The sequence below is a fragment of the Pteropus medius genome, unplaced genomic scaffold, assembly GCF_902729225.1.
Source record: "Pteropus medius unplaced genomic scaffold, Ma_sr-lr_union100, whole genome shotgun sequence".
Lineage (NCBI taxonomy): Eukaryota > Metazoa > Chordata > Mammalia > Chiroptera > Pteropodidae > Pteropus > Pteropus medius.
Genome location: NW_024344994.1, coordinates 23,867 through 45,054, shown reverse-complemented (window position 1 = coordinate 45,054; position 21,188 = coordinate 23,867).

The window sequence follows — 21,188 nt, the reverse complement described above, 5'->3', positions numbered from 1 at the left end:
CCCAAGTACAAATTAAGGTCACTCCTTACCCTGCACATTTAAAACTTGTCTGTAGAGGCTCATTCTTTGCTCAGGACAACAAATTGCCTCAAATTTCTGAGACTCACACTTCTACTTCAGCCCTGATGCTGTTAACCTTGCCCCTGTGTTTCATGTAATATATAACCATTTTGAAGCCTCTAACCTAAAGGTCTAAACAAAATTCTAGGGATTTCCATTCTCTGCCATGGCTAACCTAGTGACTGACCAGTGTTTCTAATGTGGAAAAAAAAAAAAGGAAAAAAAATCACCATTGATAATATAATCAATACACATACTTTTAAGGCCCAAGAGTTGGTCTCTACAGCTAATGGCCAATATCTTTGTAGGGCCCCTGAATCCCTTTGCTGGGCTGCTTGCTGTAATCAGATTATGGTAGAAATATCATATAAACAAACTATTCATCCAATTATCCATGACTCTACTGAAACCAAAATGCAAGGACCCACCAAGACAGTAGACATTATGTTTTCAACTCATTTCTCAAAATAAGAAACACTGTGCTCTTGAAAAATGTATTCCATGGACCTTGTACTTCTCTTATGACCCCAGATTACAACTCTCATAGCTTACTTCTAAACCGGTCTTCCTGCTATTTGAGGCGTTAGTTAGAGTCAACCCCCAGTTTGGTGACCTTGCAAAAATTTGACTTCTTTAAAATGACTTTTCCTCTTCTCTTTCTCCTTCATTCAAACTGGCCTTGTTTAGTCTAATAGCACCATGACTCGCTTGCTTCTTTTCTTTCTTTATCCCTCCACATCTGTACCTACTGCACAACCACTTTCTTAATCATTAAGCCCTTAGGACATCAGATTCTGGTCAGAACCAAACAGTCTTAGGAATGAAGCCTCAGGTCTGTTGATCAGAGAAACAGAGTTTCAGTCAATCTGAAGATAACATCTTGATCTCAGTTGTGTTTCAGCTCCAGATCATGAAAGCCTAAAGACCCCAGGAGCATATCTCCTCAAAACCAATCAGAATAGCTCCACAACTGACATCAGAATCTGATGCAATGATCAACTGCTTCCTACCAATCTGTAGAGTCTAAGAGCCCAATACCTAAGGTACTATGACTGACGACCTATCTAGCCCTATAGAATCTGTCACTTACACATTATTGCTGGGCAGGCAAGTCTTTGCACGCTTGCTCACCTTGTCTCTGAGCTTGGCACCATTTTTTTTTTTTTAAGTAAAATTTTACTTTTTTAGCTACAAACTCCTATTTTGTCTCGTTTAACTTTGATGACCACTGTGGCAGGATTCTCAAATGGAGAGACTGGACACTGAAGCTCTAAGCAGGAAGCAGCATTTATTGATGCCAGCACTGCAGAGCGGATTCTTATCAAAGGCTGAATCTCGATTATAACATAACAGGCAGTTTTATTCTGACACAACTACAGAGATAAAGAACATTAATTGGTTGGCAAGCCATGAAAGAAAAGATGTGAGCTGGAGCGTACCTGAAGTGGGGTGGTAGCTATGAAAAAACATGTTAGCTGGAGAGTCCTTCAGATAGGGGACGGTCAGTCAGGAATTAACTCGTTCCAGCAGTAAATGGTCAGGCAGGGTTAGACTACCATATCCCCCGCTTTGATGCTCGGACCCAGGACCGGGTCAGAGAGTATCATCTCTTTCTTCAAACTTTTAGTTTAGAGGCTGGCACCTCCATAACATAAGGATTTTTGCTATAGTTTTATTGGCCTAATACCAGGAAGGATTCTTGGGCTACTAGTTTAGGTGTGTGTGATTTAAAAACGGCATTCTTTTACATGGGGTTTCTAACCTACTGAGTGTATCCTGACCTATCCTGTCAAGACATTTTTCCCCTACTACTTCTGAGGAGATGACTTAGTTCTGGGGTTGAACCTCTTTGCAGTAAGCCATCTTGTGGTTCCACTGGAGGAGGTAAAAGGCGTCTAGGCTAGTTCCCATCTAAGGCTATTGTTCACTCATGTGTACTCTGCTACAAACCCAGTATTTAGTGACACCAAGTTCATGGGCTATTCTCTCAGCTAGGTCAACAAAAGGTTTTTCCCTAGGTTTTGGCCCAAGGTGGCCTTTAGCTGATCATACATTTGTGGGCTTTGGGGCCTAGGAGACAGTGTAGGCTGGTTACTGAAGTGAAGCCGGTAGCAATTTTGGACCCTATCCTGTACCTTTGCATGCAATGGAAACAAGGGGAGAAAAAGTTGGGAGACAGGTGCCACACACGTGGCAGAGTAGGAGGAGAAGGCGCAGAGTCTTTAGGGGCGCCATCCTGACGAGACGTCGTCCTCAGGCTTCTGTCATGCGTAGATTGGTCAGCTTCTGCTGTGACCAAAGCAGAGCCGACGTCTTACACTTGATCTGTCAGTGCAGTCAATGTTTTTCTCTGCAGTGTTGCCTTGAGGGGCTCTGAAGAGTCTGGAACACATTCCCACTCTGCAACTGCAGGTTTTGGCCTGCTATGATGTATCCAGGGCGTTATTTCAGCAACCTCAATTGCATTTGGGGTAGAGAAAAATGACAGTAAAGGGGCCTCTCCACAGGGGTTTTAGGGGCTGAATGTTCTCTTTTACCCAGACAGTGTCTCCTGGCTTAAAGGGATGAACTTCATTGGTTAAACTGAGGAGCATTTCCCTAACCGATTGGTTTACAGCCTGGAAGGTGGTCCCAGGGCCTGAGGCTGTTGTCTTAGAGTCAAATCACCTATTTCTTTGAGGTCTCCTCTAGTCTTTTGATGAGTAGTGGTGGCCACCTATACAAGATCTTGTAGGGGGAGAACCTAGTCTTGATTGGGGCCGACCTGATTTTTCATAGTGCTATGGAGAGGACTTGGTTCCAATGTAGATGTGTCTCCTGACATAATTTTCCTGAGTCTTAAGGGTCTTGTTCATGCATTCTACCTGCCCTGAACTTTGTGGTTGATAGGCGGTATGCAATTTCTATTTAATATTTAAATTCTTGGCTAGTAGCTGCACTGTTTCTGCTATAAAGACTGGCCCATTATCTGAGCTAATGGTAATTGGTAGGCCATATCGTGGGACAATTTCTCAGAGGAGTAGTCTGGTTACTTCTTGGGCCTTTACCCAACCAGAATTGGTGAACACAAAGACTAAGAGATACTTGAGACCCCGTAATTGAGACATTTCAGTGAAGTCTTCTTCGAGATCCTTGAAGGGGTAACACTCTACAGATGGAGTGTGGTCTCCTTTCAGAGGCAGAGAGTGAGAGGGATGGTGTGAGAGACAGAGTAAAGGCACTGAGAAGGACCCTGAGTGTTCAAGGAATTCAGTTTATATGTCATTCTTTAGTTCTCATATCTTTTAATATGGACTTACACAGAGGAAGGGGAAGAGCATGCAGTGTGAAAAGGTGAGAATATGCAGAGTGAAAGTCCTGCTAGCAGTTCCCAGCCTTCAATCTATAGGTACCCCATGGTTTGAGCCATAGGAAATGACTCTTGGTTCCTGTTTTCCCTTCACAGATGTGGGAATGGGTTATTGGTAATCCAGCTGAAACCTTCTTTGTTCTGCAGATGTCTTCCTGGCCTGGCTGCAGGGTTGATCAGCATACTTCAGTCTGAAGTTAGCTTGATTACAATTTTTAATTCTCTTGCTTCCTCCTTACATTATCCACACCCTCCCCCGCCCCGCCGGCCCCAGAGATTTTATTCCCTTATTCTTAAGGGGATGTTGAGGGAGCTAGGTCTGTCTTCTGTAACTTCTTCAAAGCTGAGATAGGGCTGTAGTCCCTGCCTACTGGGAATAAAAATCTCTGGAAGCCTATTATAAGGGCCTTGGAGGCAGAGAAGGTGAGGTCATTCCAGCACATAGAAGTGGTAGGAAGCCTTGCAGCACAGAAGATATAAATTTAGCAAAAGTTTGAAATCACAAAAGTCAAAATTTATAGTAGAGGTAACTGATAATGAAGTTAATTTTTTCATGGCAGTTTGTTAATTTAAGGTAAAGATATTTAGTAAAAAGAAACTGAATTATTTTGAAAAGAGTAGTGGCATGGACTCTGGTCTAAAAGAATAATCATTCAAAAAAGTACCCGGGATGTGTGGACTTATCTAGTTTCCTGGAGCAGCAACTTAAGATCTTCCATGGGTTCACAGGAATAGGTCGCACTTCTGGGTTCATTTTCTAGAGGAACCTGTGTGTACTCATAAGAAACTGGTTTAATTTGAGATAAATGTACCCAGCAGTTGATTCCTTGTAACTTGATATAAGTTGAGGAACTTAACGAAGTTTGGGGCGGCGGGGGTTGCGGGGGGCGGCATTCTGTTTGCCATGAGGGCTGACTTTCAACAGATTGCAGGGAGGTAGTTGCTCTGCTCCTAGGAAACCCTGACATAGAGGCGGGTTATCTACGAATGGTTTAGCCTTAGGTTCCCCACAAACTTGTTTTGTTTGATGGTCAAGTGGTCTACCCCCTTTTTTGGCTGTGTCCCAGTTTTCCAGATAAGGCACTCTCTGCACTGGACCCTGGTCTTGATGTGTGCGGAGAACTTCATTGTTAGTCCAGGTCTAAGGATGGGAAGAGTAAATTACATTAGGCTGACTATTCCTGTCACTGTGTAGTTAGCATTAGAGAGCGGCCTATAGGATAGGTCAGGACAGAGTAGGTAGCTCCGGTATCTAGTAAAAATTCAGTTTTTCCTTCCTGCCACGTAGGAAGGAAAAATTCGTTTTTCCTTCCTCCTCTACTGTTGTGAAAAACTCAGTTTTTCCTCCCTCCTCTACTGTTGTGATCATGGTGGATTTCTCTAGGACTGGAGCTTGCAAGTATTTAGGCTTCCGTTGTAGGAGGAGAGAGCAGCCCCTTCATGAGTGGCTTGGTATGTCGGGCGAAGGCTTATGAGCCCCAGCTTCCCAGGGCTAGATCGACACTCGCCCTTCCAGTGCCCTTCCTTCTGTAGTTTGTGCATCGAGTATGCCCCAATACTGATGATGCTAACCAAGATGGAGGCCCTCCAGTCCTGAAAGTTTTTTATTGCCTAGGGTCACCTCAGGATAGTCCCTATATTATGGCAGCTAAAATTTGCACCATTTTTACTCTGCTTCCTTCTCTGCCCTGTCCGTTATTGGACACCTTAAAGACCACTGGCACTAAGGCAGCCTGCTGTATTTGGGGGTCTAGGCCCCAACTTTTGGAGCTTCCTTTGAATATCTGGCACAGCCTGAGTTATGAAATGTATGGCAAGAGTGTTAGGCCCTCAGACTTTGGGCTAATGTTAGCATATTCTCTAAGGCTCCAAAAACTAGTTAAGGCAGCATAAAACACAGAAACTTATTTTGATGAAGCACCGAATCCTTGTTTTCTACTCAGAATACTTTTCCATAACATCAGTAGCAGACTAATAGTCTAAGATACATTAAAGCACAACTCTAATTTTGCATTAGCTTACTTTTGACATTTAAATTTCCAATCTCTTTTAGCTTAATCACATAAAACTTCCTCTGAGGGTTTCTCTTCACAAACCTTCTACAATTTTCCTCATTCCCTCACTTTGCCTCTTCTCACTCATTCAGAAATCACTAACTTTAAGACAAACACCTTTCCTTTAATTTCCTTCAAAATATATCTCTATACTTTATACCTTCTGTTACCAAAAACATACATTTTCCTTTCCATCATAATTAGAATTCTTAACTCAACCACCATATTACATATAACACTGACAGATACAGATCAGAGGTCATACACACACTCATATTTCCCCATCATGAGTATTTGTTAACTTCCCTGAGGGTATATATCTAGTTTCCTCAGGGATTGATGAAATAGATGGGGTCCCTAGAGAACTCTGTCCCTCCTCAGAGTCTGAGGGTGAAAGGGGAGGAGAAAATTCCTGTTTATTTTGAGATCTCCAAGAAGGCGCCCTTATAATTGGGCCATCTAATAAGTATGGGTGTTGGTGAAGTAGCATAGAAGCTTGTGTATAGGGGACTTCTTCCCACTTTTCCTGTTTCTTGTAAAGATTTAGTTGTATGGTAATATTGTATTTTAGAGAACTGTTTACAAGCCAAACTTCTTGCTCCCCTCCTACCACTAGTTTGGAAGGAGGGACACATGTGGGTCTTTGCTGGGAGGAATTGCTGCTACAAGTTCCTCTGACAGCAAGGTTGTGTGGCTGCAGTTCCTGCCTTCCTCATGTAGGGCAACCTGGGAAGTGCCTGTGCTGCTGGGGAGGAAGGAGGAAAAATATTCTTCCCTTACCGAGAATTGAACCTGAGCACCCTGGATAAAAGCACTGGACCTTAATCCGTAAAATACTAGGGAACACAATCCTAGCTGTTTCTGAATCTGAAAGTGTATTACTCACCGGGAGACGACTGCAGGTGCGCCCTGTGGCTGGGTGCCACCTTTCAAGTAGAAGGAGAACTGGGGCCGGGGGACAGCAGCTCGCGTCTGGGCCTGCAGCTGCTAGAAGGGCGAATGAGATAGTGGTCTGTCAAGTTGGGTTGGCTGGAAACACTTCATCTGTGACTTCCGTGTAATCATGGTCTGGCTTTCTGGGACTAACAGGTAGCCAGTTTGTTGGTCTCTGACACAAGGAAGGCCATGGCTGCAAGTGCTCGCAAGCAGGGTGGCCAGCTCTGGGTGACAGAGGCAAGCTATTTGGAGAATTTATAAGCCACGGGATGGTGCCAAGATCTTAGTAGTTAAGTCCCCTACTGCAATACCCATGCACACGTGTATGTACAGAAAGAAAGATTTGGTTAAGTTTGGGAGTCCTAGTATGGAGGCACTAGTGAGTGCCTGTTTGATTTCTTCACAGGCTTTCTGTTGCGTAGATTCTTAGAATAAGGACTCCTGTTCTCCCCGCCTTTGTGGCTTCATAGAGGGGTATAGTCACGTGTGTCAAAGGTAATTTGAGCCTCTAGTTTTCTTAAAAGACCTTGTCCTATCAGTGTCACAGGGCAGTCGAGAAGATATAGGAATTTGTAGACAATTTCTCATCCTCTTAGGTTGCACTGGTGGGGCTCCAGAAAGGAGCGACAGACTCATCCCCCAGTTGCTCCTATAATGGTAGCCTGTCTTTGAGAAAGGCCACTGGCCGAGTTACAACTGAATCTTCAACTCCGGTATCAACCATAAAGTCAATAGAAAGGCCCCCAGACTATCATTTGGACTATAGGCTCCTGGGGGACCAGCAGAATGGAGCCTGTTCTGGCCTAGTGCTGGTAACACAGTATTCTTCTCTTTTTTTTTTTTTTTTTTTTTTTTTTTTTTTGCCAACTGACCTTGGTAGAGAACCGATGCTAGGTAGGGCTAGGAGGACCCTACAGTTTTTTATAGGCAGACTCTCAAACAAAGGGGTAGGGGGCAAACTATTGCCCCCCAAGAATCAATATAAGGAAATTGGTCTGTGTGGCCAGGTTGACCTGTAATGACTTGAGAGAACTTTCAATGATTTCTTTATCAAGAGCTTCCTTTGCTGGCCTTCCAATGCCCAAAGGGGGTCAGTTCATCTCACAGAGGGTGTGAAGTTCCTGTGAGGTGTTTAACTCCATAATGTCCTCAATAACTCTTTTTGAAATTCTTAAGCATACAGCCTAAAGGTGTCTATTTACTCTGTTGTCCACTCATTTTTCCACCCGTGATTGGTGTTGCACAGTCACTCAGAAATTTGCTTGGCCCATCTCCAGCCGCTCTCATAGTGGGGTTCTTTCACGCGCCTCTTAGCAATTGGTGGGTCGATATAAACCACTGACTTGGATCACTGGAGTAGACACTTCACAGAGATCCAGTGACACCACCCTAAGCCATATGGAGTTCACTATGGAACCGCAGAGAGAGGCTCAACTCCCGCTTCATAGTAAGGCCACATCTCAGTCACACGCAATCATACACCGAACACACTTCACCCTCTGCTCTATGTACCTGAGAGGTCACGATTTCCTCTAACCAATGTAGAGTACTCAGGCGACTTTGGGAGTTGATCTGGCTCCCCTTCTGCCCTTTAGTAGAGAAGCTGTCCCTGGGACCTGGGTCCTCAACATACCATTCCGTTGGGCGGTGCTCCTGGGCTGGTTCCTGTGCCTCTCCAGGTTCCATTGTGCTTCTGGCACAGCAGCACAAGGTTACTGGAAGAGTCATCCTCCCCTACAGACAATAGGTATGCTGACACCAGGTGAAGTCTGCTTCTCTCAGCGTCCTAGGGGTCAGACCCCAAAGACAAGGGATGAGAAAAACTGCCATCTCTGCAACCCAGACGAGCCACCAGAAATGTTGTAGGATTCTTGAACGGAGGACACTGAGGCTATACTCAGGAAGTAGCATTTATTGACGCCAGCAGCGGCTCAGCGAATTCTTATCCAAGGGGTAAGCCCCGATTGTAACATAATAGGCAGTTTTATACAGTCTTGTTATTCTTACACAGCTACAGACATAAGGAAGAACATTAATTGGTTGGCAAGCCATGAAAGAACACATGTGACCTTGAGGTGGGGGAGAAGGCCGTCAGGAATGAATTCGTTCAAGCAGGAAATGGTCAGGCAAGGTTAGGCTGCCACAGGGGATGCTATATGAAATCTATTTGCCAAACCTCAGATGGTCCCTTAGGCAATTTAAACTATGGAGGGACAGCACAAAGAGGCTTCCCTGGGCTGTACTTTGGACAGACGGGTCACTAAAGGTGGGCACCTTTACAGCCTGGTTAATATCCCCTCACCAATACTGATTCATGAATGCTGTCATTTTGTCAGTGGACCAATAGTTTAATGCATGTACAGTAGTCAGGAGTGGAAATTTTAGAGTTTCTGGTAGGACTAGGTTATTATTTGGTTCGAACCAGAACTTTCTCTTATCAAACCAGCAATTGTTGGATTTCCAATCTTGCCTACCCCCCTTTTCAAGCTAGTTGTTGACCTTCTCTGAGCAGTTTTTCTCAATTATCATCTTGGGAAATATCCCTTCAGACCATGACAGGTTTGACAGCTGCTGATGCCTTGAAGGGCAGCATCCTTAGCAGAAATGCCAGCAAGGTGATTTCCTTTTGCTTCCAGGGAGTCAGGTTTAGAATGTCCTGGGATCTTAATACTAGCCAAAGCATAAGATAAAGCATAGCATCCAATCATTCTTGAGCATTCAGGCCATTTCTAATTTTATGTCCACTAGAACTAAGGAAACCATGTTGTTTCCGTAACATCCCAAAGTCATGAGCTACTCCAAAGGCCTATCTACTGTCAGTATAAATGTTGACAGTTTTACCTTTTGCTAAGACACAAGCCCGAGTGAGGGCATAAAATTCAGCCTGCTGTGCCACAGGAGCCAAAGGGTAAAATGCTGCCTCAACAACTTCAAAAGGGAAATACAATCATATAACCAGCAAAACACTTAAGCATTTTCATTTTAAAAATATGAACCATCTATAAATAATGAGAAGTCAATTTTACTCAAAGGAGACTCCTGCAAATCTTCATGGGGAGTCTTGTGGTGATGTCAGTGTCAAGCAGACAAGAGGTGCTTTGTCAGTCTCAGAAGGGAGAAGAGTAGCTGGATTAAGGTTATTACAACGTGAAAGAGTTATATGGGAAGCAGTTAACAAGAATATCATAGGAAATAAGACAACTAATGGAAAGATACTGGGTGTGTGAGAATTCTGGAGCGCTTCCACTGCATGAGGTCCAATGATGGTTACAGGGGACACAGACCATTTCCTCTGTAGCCTTAACCAAGAAGGCAGTAGCAGCGATGGCTCTAGGACAAAGGGGGTCATCCCTGAGCCACAGGGTCCAGTTGCTAGCTATAATATCCTAGGGGTCTACGGTGAACCCCATGTTTTCAGGTGAGTACCCCAAGGGCATCTCCTTCCTTTTCATGTACAAGGAGAAGGGGGGCCTGTCAATCAGGAGGTCCAAGAAGAGGTGGGGTTATCAGACTCTCTTTTAAGGCTTTAACGGCTCTGTCGTCCTGTTCTTCCTGTAAAATTGGGTCAGTACTGTGATTCTTTAGTAAAACAGAGAGGTTTCGCCATAAGAGATTTGGGATCCAATTTCAGCAGTAGACAACTAGCCCAAGAAAAATTTCACAACTGTCCCTTAATTTGAGGCCTTAGGAAACTTAGGACACTGTGAAGCCTACCTGGATCCAGGTGTGGTCCGTATTCTGATATCAGAGGTCCCAAATAGTGAACCTGAGTTTGGACAAAATAATGTTTCTTTAGAGGCTGTATGTCCCTTTAAGGACAAAGGTTCTAACAGGTGCATGGTATCTTCATGTGAGGAGACCTGAGAAGAAGAGCAATGAGTAAATCATCCATGCAATAAGGTGGAATCTTTGAGAAAAAAAATCGATCGTTACAATGAGTCCTCAGAATTTGTGAAAAATAAAAAGGGCTTTCAGTAAAATCCTAATGCATTTCTGTCCAGGTAAATTGTTTTCTTTCCCAAGTGAAGGCAAAATGGTATTGGCTAGCTTCATCACCTGGGACACCTAAGAATGCACTACATAAATCAATTACCGAGAGAATTTACTTCCAGTTGGGGTGGAGGCCAGCAGCATAGGAGGGTCAGGGACAGCAGGGTGTCAAGAGGTAACAATATGGTTTATTGCTTGGAGGTCCTGGAAAAGCCTCCACTCTTGTCCCTTTAGCTCTCTCACAGGTAAAATCTGAGTGTTACAGGGACTAATTTAAATGATAATGTGGCCACGGGTTACATCATCTTCTATTATGGGCTTGGTACCTTAAATAGCCTATTTGCTTATGGGATATTAATTAATTCTAGGAAGAGGTTCTGAAAGAACCATTTGAACCTGAATAGGTGCACTGTGGATTCTGCCAATATCAGTTGACGAGTTTGCCCATAAAAATGTCAGTTGATCCAACAGAGACGATTGATCAGTACTTAGACTCAGCTACCATACTGTCAAACACAGAACAAATAAAATATGTTGAAAGGCCACTTAATTCACCTAATCGACCATTCTGACACTTACCATCAACCTCTAACTATTTCTCCCTTTCAGGTCAAGGATATTCCAGCATGATGTGTCTCTACCAAGTCTCGACCTAATGAGTGGGTAGGGGCAGAAGACCAAGGAGAAAAAAATGTGTATCTCAAGGGACCTGAGCAAAATGATCAGGTTCAAAGCAAGTTCTTTTGAATATCTTTTTCAAAAGCCCCATATACAAATGTATTATTGTCAGAAAAGAGTTGATGATATAATTTCTAGTGTCTTAGTGAGTCACTGCTTTGTAACTTCAGGAATGTCCTATGTGATAGAATAATTTGTTTATGTGAGTTTCTCTCATAATGTGATCATAGCAAAGAGCCCAGCAGAGGAAGAGGGTTGGCCTACAAAGTTCACTGTGTTCATACATTATCGGTGGCACATTCTTTTCACATGAGGACATTGCTCAGTCACTAAGTTACCCATGCCAGAGTATGAAATTCCTTTGAATCATGGCTAAACCTTTAGGTTCTAAATAATTTTGTGTTACATGAGAACATAAGGGTAAGGTTAGTAACATCAGGTCTGAAGTGTCAGCATATTTGAGTCAATTTATTGTTCTGAGCAATGAAAAGAGTTCCCCAGATTGAGATTTAATGTCTGCAGTTAAGAGTGAATTGATTTGTCCTTGGCTGTTGTGAGGAAAAAATATACCCAAATGTCTTTATTCCAACAGGCATGACCTTAGACAAAGAGTTGTTGCTGTTAGTGTGAGACATCTAGATCATTTTCTAGCCAAGGAATGGTAAAAAATGTATGGATGAGTTTGATTCTTGGCCAGGAAATTCTCTAGTGCTAGCATGATCACCTGGAGTTTGACTAATTGATCTGATATTTGGATCCAATGCTTGATCAGCGATGGCATGTTCAATTTAGGGACAAAACGCAGCATCTAAGCAGCGGCCTCCATCAGGTGTAGGTGTGGCACACTCGTCCATAAAAGTATAAATCCCCTGGTCATTTGCATGCTCCCAAGTGACTCCCAAAGTGGAATAGTGTGTCTAGAAAGGTGACCTCTTTCAAAATGGATCGAATCACAAAACAGAACACACTCCCTGCTGTATATGGAATATGCCAGAGGCACCGCTTTGGGCTCTTTGCTTGTTCCAGGGTAAGACTCTAGGGGAAAGCCTGTGGGGTCCTGCATGCATGACCCAAGATCAAATTGGGAAGCTGATTATGGAAGATCAACCACAGAGACTCTGAAAGTTGCCAGAAGTAGAAGCTCTAATTGTGTGCATATCCAGCTAAATAGTTTCTAATAGAAAAATGCCGTGGACAATTATGTCCACCACGGGTGGTTTAGAAACTTTTGGATGAAAAGAAGGGATGTGGGGTAAACAACAATAAAGTGACTGTTATTTTGACAAATCCTTGAGCTATTCGTGTTCTCCATTCAAAGTCAATCATTAAGTGTCGTTGTGAGTAAGTAAACAAGCAGAGCTGATAAATATGCTACAGCTGAAATTGCCGTGGTGGGAGGAAATGGCCCATGACATAGTTTCTACATCTGCTTCTGTCACCTTCTCCAGACAAAGGCCTCCGGTGTTGCTTTAGAGACATTTTCTAGAGCAGAACACACATAAATTTCTAAAGTTGTTTCCAAGTAAGCAGGCACAGAGTAGGCTTGAGTTGGAAACCAAAGACCTGGAAATGATTCTATAGACGGCAATGGAAAAAAATAACACTGACACACATAAATAAAGAAGTCCCTGTCAGAACACACTCCAAATATACGTGATGTGTTTCAGAGCCACAGTACATTTGGAGATCTGTACAATGGATGTGTTTAAAACTCAAAAACTTTGGGAGCCCACTCATTTCACTCCTAGTTATATGTATAAGATGAGGGCAGGTGCAACCTCAGAGGCTATTATCTCAATTAAGACAGTGGCAGGAAAGACCAGCTGTGGTCTGTTTCACGCTTCTCCAGCCCTTGAATACTTCCCAAGGATGGTCCCACTGTGGTACAAAAGAAATAGTTGAACACTAAAAATCAAGGTTCAAGAGTTTGACATTTTCCTGGCATAGGAAAGCAATTCTGTTGTTTCTTAGACACACACATTTACTTATACATATATTGTAAATTATAAATATATATATATATACATATATATCTTAGGTGTACCTGTGTTTCCACAGATGTATTTTACTGCCATCAAACGATAAAGAACATGCCATCACACCAAAAGAACACTATCGTGGTTCCCAACTGAAAGAAACCCCTCCAAGACAAAAAAGTTAACATTATAAAAAAGACTGAATTCCTTTGCTTTGCAAAAACTCAAAACTATTATTTTTCTTACTCTGCTTCATGTGCCATAAGGCAAAGCATATGGAAATGAAACCTTTGAAAAGCAAAATGGGCTGTGGGGCTTTGTGGATTAACACAGACTTCCAGCTACTTCTGCCACAAAAAGACTGAAAATTTCTCATATCTCCACTTACAGTTGAGGATGTTTCTCAAAATGATATTCTCTACATCTCATCTCAATCATTCCTTCGATGATGCTCTAAGCGACGATGGCTTTGTGATGTGTCCACTACACAATCACAGTAAACTTGCATGGATAACGCCCTAGTCAGAGAATAAACTGAGAAAGCTCTAGAACAGTGCAGACCAAAATAATGCATAGATTGTGGCCACTTTTTAAAATGAAGAAGTAGAAAACTGCACAATATTGAATCTTTTTTCCACTCAAGTAGTGGGCAGGTCTAGCTTGCATTCCTGTTAATTTCAAACATGTAATACAAATGTGTAAAAAAAAAAAGGAAGTGTAGAGGCTAGAAGGACTTTGTGATCTTCAGCTTGTGAACAATTGATTTAGGTGTTTTTTAAAAAGTTAGATTTTTATTTATTTATTTTTTATTTCTTAATTAAGTTTACTGGGGTAACATTGGTTAATACAATTATATAATTTTCAGGCATACATTATAATTTAACACCTGTATATTGTGTTTACCACCCAAATCCCAGTTTCCTTCAGCTGCCATATATTTGATCACCTTTACCCACTTCACCCTCCCGCTATCCCCCTATATTTGACCCCTTCTATCCTGTGTACTACCCCTCTCCTCCTGCACCCACTACCCTCTGATAACCACTAGTCTATAGTCCGTGTCCATGAGTCTTTGTTTGTTTGTTGCTTTTTGGTTTATATCCCACATATAAGTGATTTTTAACTTTATCTGTCTGGCTTATTTCGCTTAGCATGATTACCTCAAGGTCCATCCATGTTGTCGCAAATGGCAGTATTTCATCTCTTCTTATGGCTGAGTAATAGTCCATTGTGTATATGTACTATTGCTTCTTTAGCCATCATGTATCGTAGGACACTTCGGTTGCTTCCATGTCCTGGCAACCATGAATAATGCTGCTATGAACATCGGTGTGCAAATATTTGTTCGTATATGGGTTTTCAAGTTTTGGGGGTAAATACCCAGTAGAGGGATTGCCGGATCATATGGTAGATCAATTCTTAGTTTTTGGAGGAACCTCCATACTGTTTTCCATAGTGGCTGTACCAATTTGTAGTCCCACCAGCAGGGTATGAGGGTTTCTTTTTCTCTGCATCCTCTCCAGCATTTGTTATTACTTGTCCTGTTGATTATAGCCATTCTAACAGGTGTGAGATGGTGTCTCATTGTGGTTTTTATTTGCATTTCCCTAATAGCTAGTGATGTTGAGCATCTTTTCATATATTTTGTTGGCCATTTGTATGTCCTCTGGGAAGAAGTGTCTGTTCAGTACTTCAGGTCCACTTCCCATTTTTGGATAGGATCCTTTGTTTTTTTGTTGTTATTGAGTCGTATGAGTTCTTTGTATATTTTGGATATTAGGCCCTAATAGGAGCGTTGCTTGCAAATATATTTTCCCATTCCGATAGTTGTCTTTTTACCTTGTTGATGGTTTCTTTTGCTGAGCAGATTTTTAGTTTGATGTAGTCCCATTCATTTATTTTAACTTTTACCTCCCTTGCTTTTGAGGTCAAAACTTTTGCCCATATAAATATGGGTTTACCTCTGGACTCTCGATCTGTTCCACTGGTCCATGTGTCTGTTTTGCTACCAATACCATGGTGTTTTGCTTACTGTCACTCTGTAGTATAATTTGAAGTCAAGCAGAGTACTGCCTCCAGCCTCGTTCTTTTTTGCTCAGCATGGCTTTGGCAATTCTAGGTCTTTTCTGCATCCATACAAATCTGATGATATTTTGTTCTATTTCTTTAAAAAGCGCCAATGGGATTTTCATGGAGATTGCATTAAATCTGTATAATACTTTAGGTAATATGGCCATTTTAACTATGTTGATTCTTCCAATCCAAGAACATGAAACATCTTTCCATTTCTTTGCATTTGCTTCAATTTCTTTTAATAGAGTCTTGCAGTTTTAATTATATAGGTCCTTCATGTTTTGTTAGATTTTTTCCTATTTTTTCTGTTGTTGTAATTGCGAAAGGAATTATTTTTTCCATTTCTTTTATTGACACTTCATTGTTAAAATAGAGGAATGCTATGGATTTTTGATCGTTGATTTTGTATCCAGAGACTTTATTGTATTTGTTTGTTTCTCGTAGTGTTCTTGTGGAGTCTTTAGGGTTTTCTATATAGAGAATCATGTCATCTGCAAATAGTGACAGTTTGACTTCTTCATTTCCTATTTGGATGCCTTTTACATCTTTCTCTTGCCTGATTGCACTCGCTAGGACCTCCAATATTATTTGAATAACACTGGCAATAGTGGACAGCTTTGCCTTGTTCCTGATCTTAGAGGGAAGGTTTTTAGTTTATCACCATTAAGTATAATGTTGTCTGAGGGTTTCTCATAGATTGCCTTTGTTATGTTAAGGTACTTTTATTCTTTACCGATTTTGTTAAGTGGTTTGATCATAAATGAGTGCTGTATCTTGTCAAAAGCTTTTTCTGCATCTATTAATATGATCATATTATTTTTTATTTGTTTATGTGGTGTATCACATTAATTGATTTGTGTATGTTGAACCAACCCTGTGCCTCTGGGATGAAGCCCACTTGACTATGGTATATAATCTTTTTAATGTGTTGCTGTATTCGGTTAACTAGAATCTTATTGAGGATTTTTGCATCAGTACTTATGAGAGATATTGGTCTGTAGTTTTCTTTTTGTGTGTTATCTTTACCAGGTTTCGGTATCACAGTAATACTGGCATCATAAAATGAGTTGAGAAGTATGGCCTCCTCTTCAATTTTTTGGAAGAGTTTGAGAATAGGTATTAAATCTTCTTTGAATGTTTGGTAGAATGCACTGGTGAAGCCATCTGGTACTGGACTTTTACTTTTTGGTAGGTTTTTGGTGACTGTTTCAATTTCCATAGTGCTGATCTGTCTATTTAGATTTTCCAGTTCTTCTTGATTCAATCTAGGAAGGTTATATTTTTCCAAATACTAGTCCATTTTTTCTAGGTTATTATATTTGGTGTTTTATACTTTTTCATAGTATTCTTATATGATCCTTTGTATTTCTACAGTGTGTTATAATTTCTCTTGTTTCATCCCTGATTTTGTGTCCTTTCTCTTTTTTCTTTAGTGAGTCTAACCAGGAGTTTGTCAATTTTATTAACCTTCTCAAAGAACCAGTTCTTTGTTGAATTTATTTTTTCTATTGTGGTTTTTTTTTCAATTTCATTTATTTCTGCCCTAATTTTGATGATTTCTTTCCTTCTGTTGACTTTAGGCTTCATTTGTTCTTCTTTTTCTAGTTAAGATGAAGCATTAGGTTATTTGGCCTCATTCTTGTTTGTTGAGGTAGGCCTGTAATGATATGAACTTCCCTCTTATGACCACTTTTGCCATGTCCCAAAAGTCTTGATATGTTTTATTATTATCATTCGTTTCTATGTATCTCTGGATCTCTCTTTTTACTTCATCTCTTACCCAGTTATTCTTCAGTAGCATGTTGTTTAATCTCCATTTATTTGTGGTTCTTTCCACTTTCTTTTGGCAGTTGATCTCTAGTTTCAAAGCATTATGATCAGAGAAGATAGTTGGTATGATTTCAATGCTCTAATATTTGTTGAGGCTATGTCTGTGTCCCAGTATGTGGTCAATCCTTGAGAATGTTCCATGTGCACTAGAGAAAAATGTATAAGCAGCTGTTTGGGAATGAAAGGCTCTGTAAATGTCAATTATGTACAGTTGGTCTAATGTGTCATTTAAAGATGTCATTTCCTTATTGATTTTCTATTTGGATGAGCTGTCCATATCCGATAGTGGGGTATTTAGGTCCCCTGCTACGATAGTGTTTTGGTCGGTTTCTCCCTTTAGTTCTATTAGTAATTGCTTTACATATTTCGGGGCTTCCTGATTGGGAGCATAGATATTAATAAGTGTTATTTCTTCTTGGTGCATGATTCCCTTTATCATTATGAAATGTCCCTCAGTATCTTTTTTTCCTTTTTATTTTGAAGTCTACTTCGTCCGATATTAGTACTGCTACTCCCACTTTTCTCTGAATGCCATTTGCTTGAAATATAATTTTCCACCCTTTCGAGTCTATATTTTCTTTGGAGCTAAGATGTGTCTCCTGGAGGCAGCATATGCTTGGGTTTGGGTTTTGTTTTTTTGATCCAATGTGCAACTCTGTGCCTTTGTATTGGTGAGTTCAGTGCATTAACATTTAGGGTGATTATTGAAATATTAGATCTTCTTATAGCCATTTATGTTTTGCTTTCTGGTAGCTCAATGTTTCCATTGATTCCTTGTCCTTGTGTTTGTTTTCTTTATTTGGATTGGCTTTGTGGGTTTTCTTATTTTCTGTTATATTCAGTTCTGTATCTTTGGTGTGTGGTTATCATTACGAATATGAAAAGGATAGTTATGTGTATACAGTAGTGCATTTTCTTCTGCGTGTGCCTTATCTCCATTTCCCTTTGTGAATTTGGATCTTTGAATACTCCCCTTCTTAGTCATTGTTGTCTCAATTTGTCCGTATGTATGCTGAACATTCATTACTATCTTGTTATAATAATTCACTTCTTATTATTTAAGCTATAATGCCGTGTTCTTAGTAAGGGTTGCACTCCTCTGCTTTTATTTGCCTGATAGTCACTTTACTCATTTATTTTTGTTGTTATTATTTTCTTTTAGGTGAGCTGACCCTTTTCAGTATATCCTGTAGTGCAGGTCTTGTAGTGGAGAATTCCCTCAATTTTTGTATGTCTGAAAGTCTTTATTTCTACTTCATATCTAAAGGAGAGCTTAGCTGGATACATTATTCTAGGCTGGTAGTTCCTTTCACTTAATAGTTTAAATATTTGATTCCATTCCTTTCTGGCTTGTAAGGTTTGCGCTGAGAAGTCCGATGATAATCTAATGGGTTTACCTTTATGTATTACCATTTTCATCTCTCTGGCTGCCTTAAGAATTCCATCTTTGTTGTTGATTTTTGGTAACTTTAAAATAATGTGTCTTGGTGAAGGCTATTTTAGGTTGAGATAATTGAGTGTTCTGTTGACATCTTGAATTCCAAGCTCCAGTTCATTCCTTAGATTTGGGAAATTCTTGTCAACTATTTGTCTGAAAAAGCTTTCTAGTCCCTGCTCCTTTTCCTCGCCTTCTATAATGCCCATTATTATGTTTCTTCTCCTGATGGTATCAGCTACTTCTTGAATTTCTCTTTCATTACTTTTCATTCTTCAGTTTCTTTCTTCTTCCTTCTGACGCTTTTCTAGACTTTTGTCTTCGATATCGCTGATCCTTTCCTCCATTTGGTGGACAATTTCCCAGGCTTGCTATTTCATTTTCAAACTCTTGCAGTGTGTTCTTCATCTCCAGAAGTTCTATTTGGTTGTTTTTGAGGGTTTCGATCTCCTTGCTCTGCTCATCTAGTTGTTTTTTCAATTCCTGAAATTGTTGATTTGAGTTGTTTTGGATCTCATTGAGTTTTCGGAAGTACCATCCTGAATTCTCTGTCATTTAAGTTGCATATTTCTATGTCTGCGAGCTTATTTTCTGGAGATTTTTCTTTCTTTCTGAGATGCCTGGTCACTTTGGTTGTTCATGGTGTTTAATGGACTAATTCTCCACCTGGGCATTAATGGAAGTATATTATGCTGTTTTCCAGAAAGGTTTATTATATAAAGGTCTGTCTGTAGTGTTGCAAAGGAGGCACTTTTCTTTTGATTTTCAGTAGGTGGTGTCTAAGCCTCTTGGATCCTTGCTTTACATAATGCCTTATAGTACGTGTGGTAGCTCTTATGTCCAGATCCCAAGCTCAGACATGCTGGTGTACAGTTTAGGTGCTTTTTGTTGAGTTTTAGATGTACAGCTTATTTCTGTTTCAAGGGGAGATACCTAAGGACGTCTCTCTTTCTGCCATGTTTTCCGTTGAAATGTGGCTCATAGCAATGGTCGCCTGCTAGGAAGTGAAATGTAGCTTACAGGGTTGGCTGCTTTTGCTGCGACTGGAAAGGCCACTCACAATTATGGCTGCTCAACTGTGAACACTTGGTTCTGAATCACTAGGAGCTGAGCTTGGCAGCAAGCCAAAAATACCTGCCCCAAGCAGTCTGCAGGGTGGTTGGGCGGGGTCTCAGAAAGACTGTGGCTGTCAGATCAAAACAGCCTCAGTCTTGCTGGAAATTTGGTAACTGTTTTAAGTTCCCGTAGATGACCCAGATCACAGCAAGACCAACTGCTGTCTGGGACTGGCCCCCTAGTCCCCGATATCTGCCTAAGTTCGTGTTGGCAGCAGCGATCTGTCTGACCTTATCTCTGAAATGGGGTTCACAGCGATGGCCTCTGTTGCTGAGACTAGAAACGTTGCTCACAATGGCTGTCCCGCTGTGAATACTTCACTCAGAATCACTCAGCTCAGGGCTTGGCAGCCAACCATAAACAACTGCCTCTGGCAGTCTGAAGGTTAGGCGGGGCAGGCTGATCCCCTCAGAACAGCATTTCCTAACGGCTCTGTATAAAGGATCTTCACAATCAAGCTGGTGTGGTCTGTAGGGGGGCTGGCACTAAGGCACAATGGTGGCTGCCTTTCCAGCACTCTTTCTGACTCCAGGTAATGGAGACTATTTCGAAATGAATCCCATTCGAGCATCAGACCCACCACCAATGTCCCGGGTGAGTGTCCGCAGGTCAGAAAACCTTTGCACAGGTCTTTCGACGTCTAGGGGCTCAGTTGCCTTCTGTCTCACCCAGGCAGCCAGAATCCCCTCTAGTTTCTACAGTCAGAGTTATTGGAGTCTCCTCTTCCCTGGGCTGGAGAGCCCATGGACTAGACCAGGAACCCCTCTCCTTCAGGAGAGCCTCTGCAGCCTCGCTCTCCCTCCTGGTGATCCTCCACCACCAACGGGTGCAGGTCCAGCCTGATTCGGGACTTTGCCCCTCCTACCACCTTCAATGTGGCTCCTTTATATTATCAGATGTAAGTGTTATGATCAGCTGGACTTCAGGTGATTCTCCACATTATTTTATAATTTGGTTGTAATTTCAATGCGGTCCTGGGAGGAGATGAACCCTGTTTTCACTTAGTCCGCCATCTTCTCTCTCTCAAAAAAAGTTATTGTCCGAACTATCCCATCTCCACTGTTTCACTTCAGGGTTTTAAAATATAAATTATTAGTTTGTATCATTTTTGCATCTACATTTTTTCATGAATTTATCTTGCCTTTTAAAATTCTGTAAAATATTCTTCAATGGAAAAAAATGATGTTCACTTAGATTGAAAACTTTTCTCAAGGAGTGATAATCACATTCGTCATCTTGTGTTTTATGAGAAGGTAGCTCGATAATTCCCTGTTGACTTTGTTTAAATGGATTTTTGTCTTCTGTGATAAATTTTGTTGTTTACCAGCAAATAGAAAAACAAAGCTTGTTACCCATGCTAACTTCATGTGTCAACTTCTATATTTACACGTATTATCTCATTACTAAAACGTTTTGGCAATTTTATATTTTGCACAGTTAGCTAACTTTGTATGTCATTTCCTTCTTAAAGGTATCATGCAGAGCTGTCATAAAGATTTAGGTTTTAAGTCATTTGCATGTAACTATCAAATCACATTTTGGTAGTCTCTGAATAATAATAATAATAATAATAATAATAATAATAATAATAATAACAAACCCACCAAAACAATGCCCAAACTCATGATCATATATCCTTTATACTAAATGTTTAACAATTGCAAAAATGAAGATGAACCATAAGTATATCT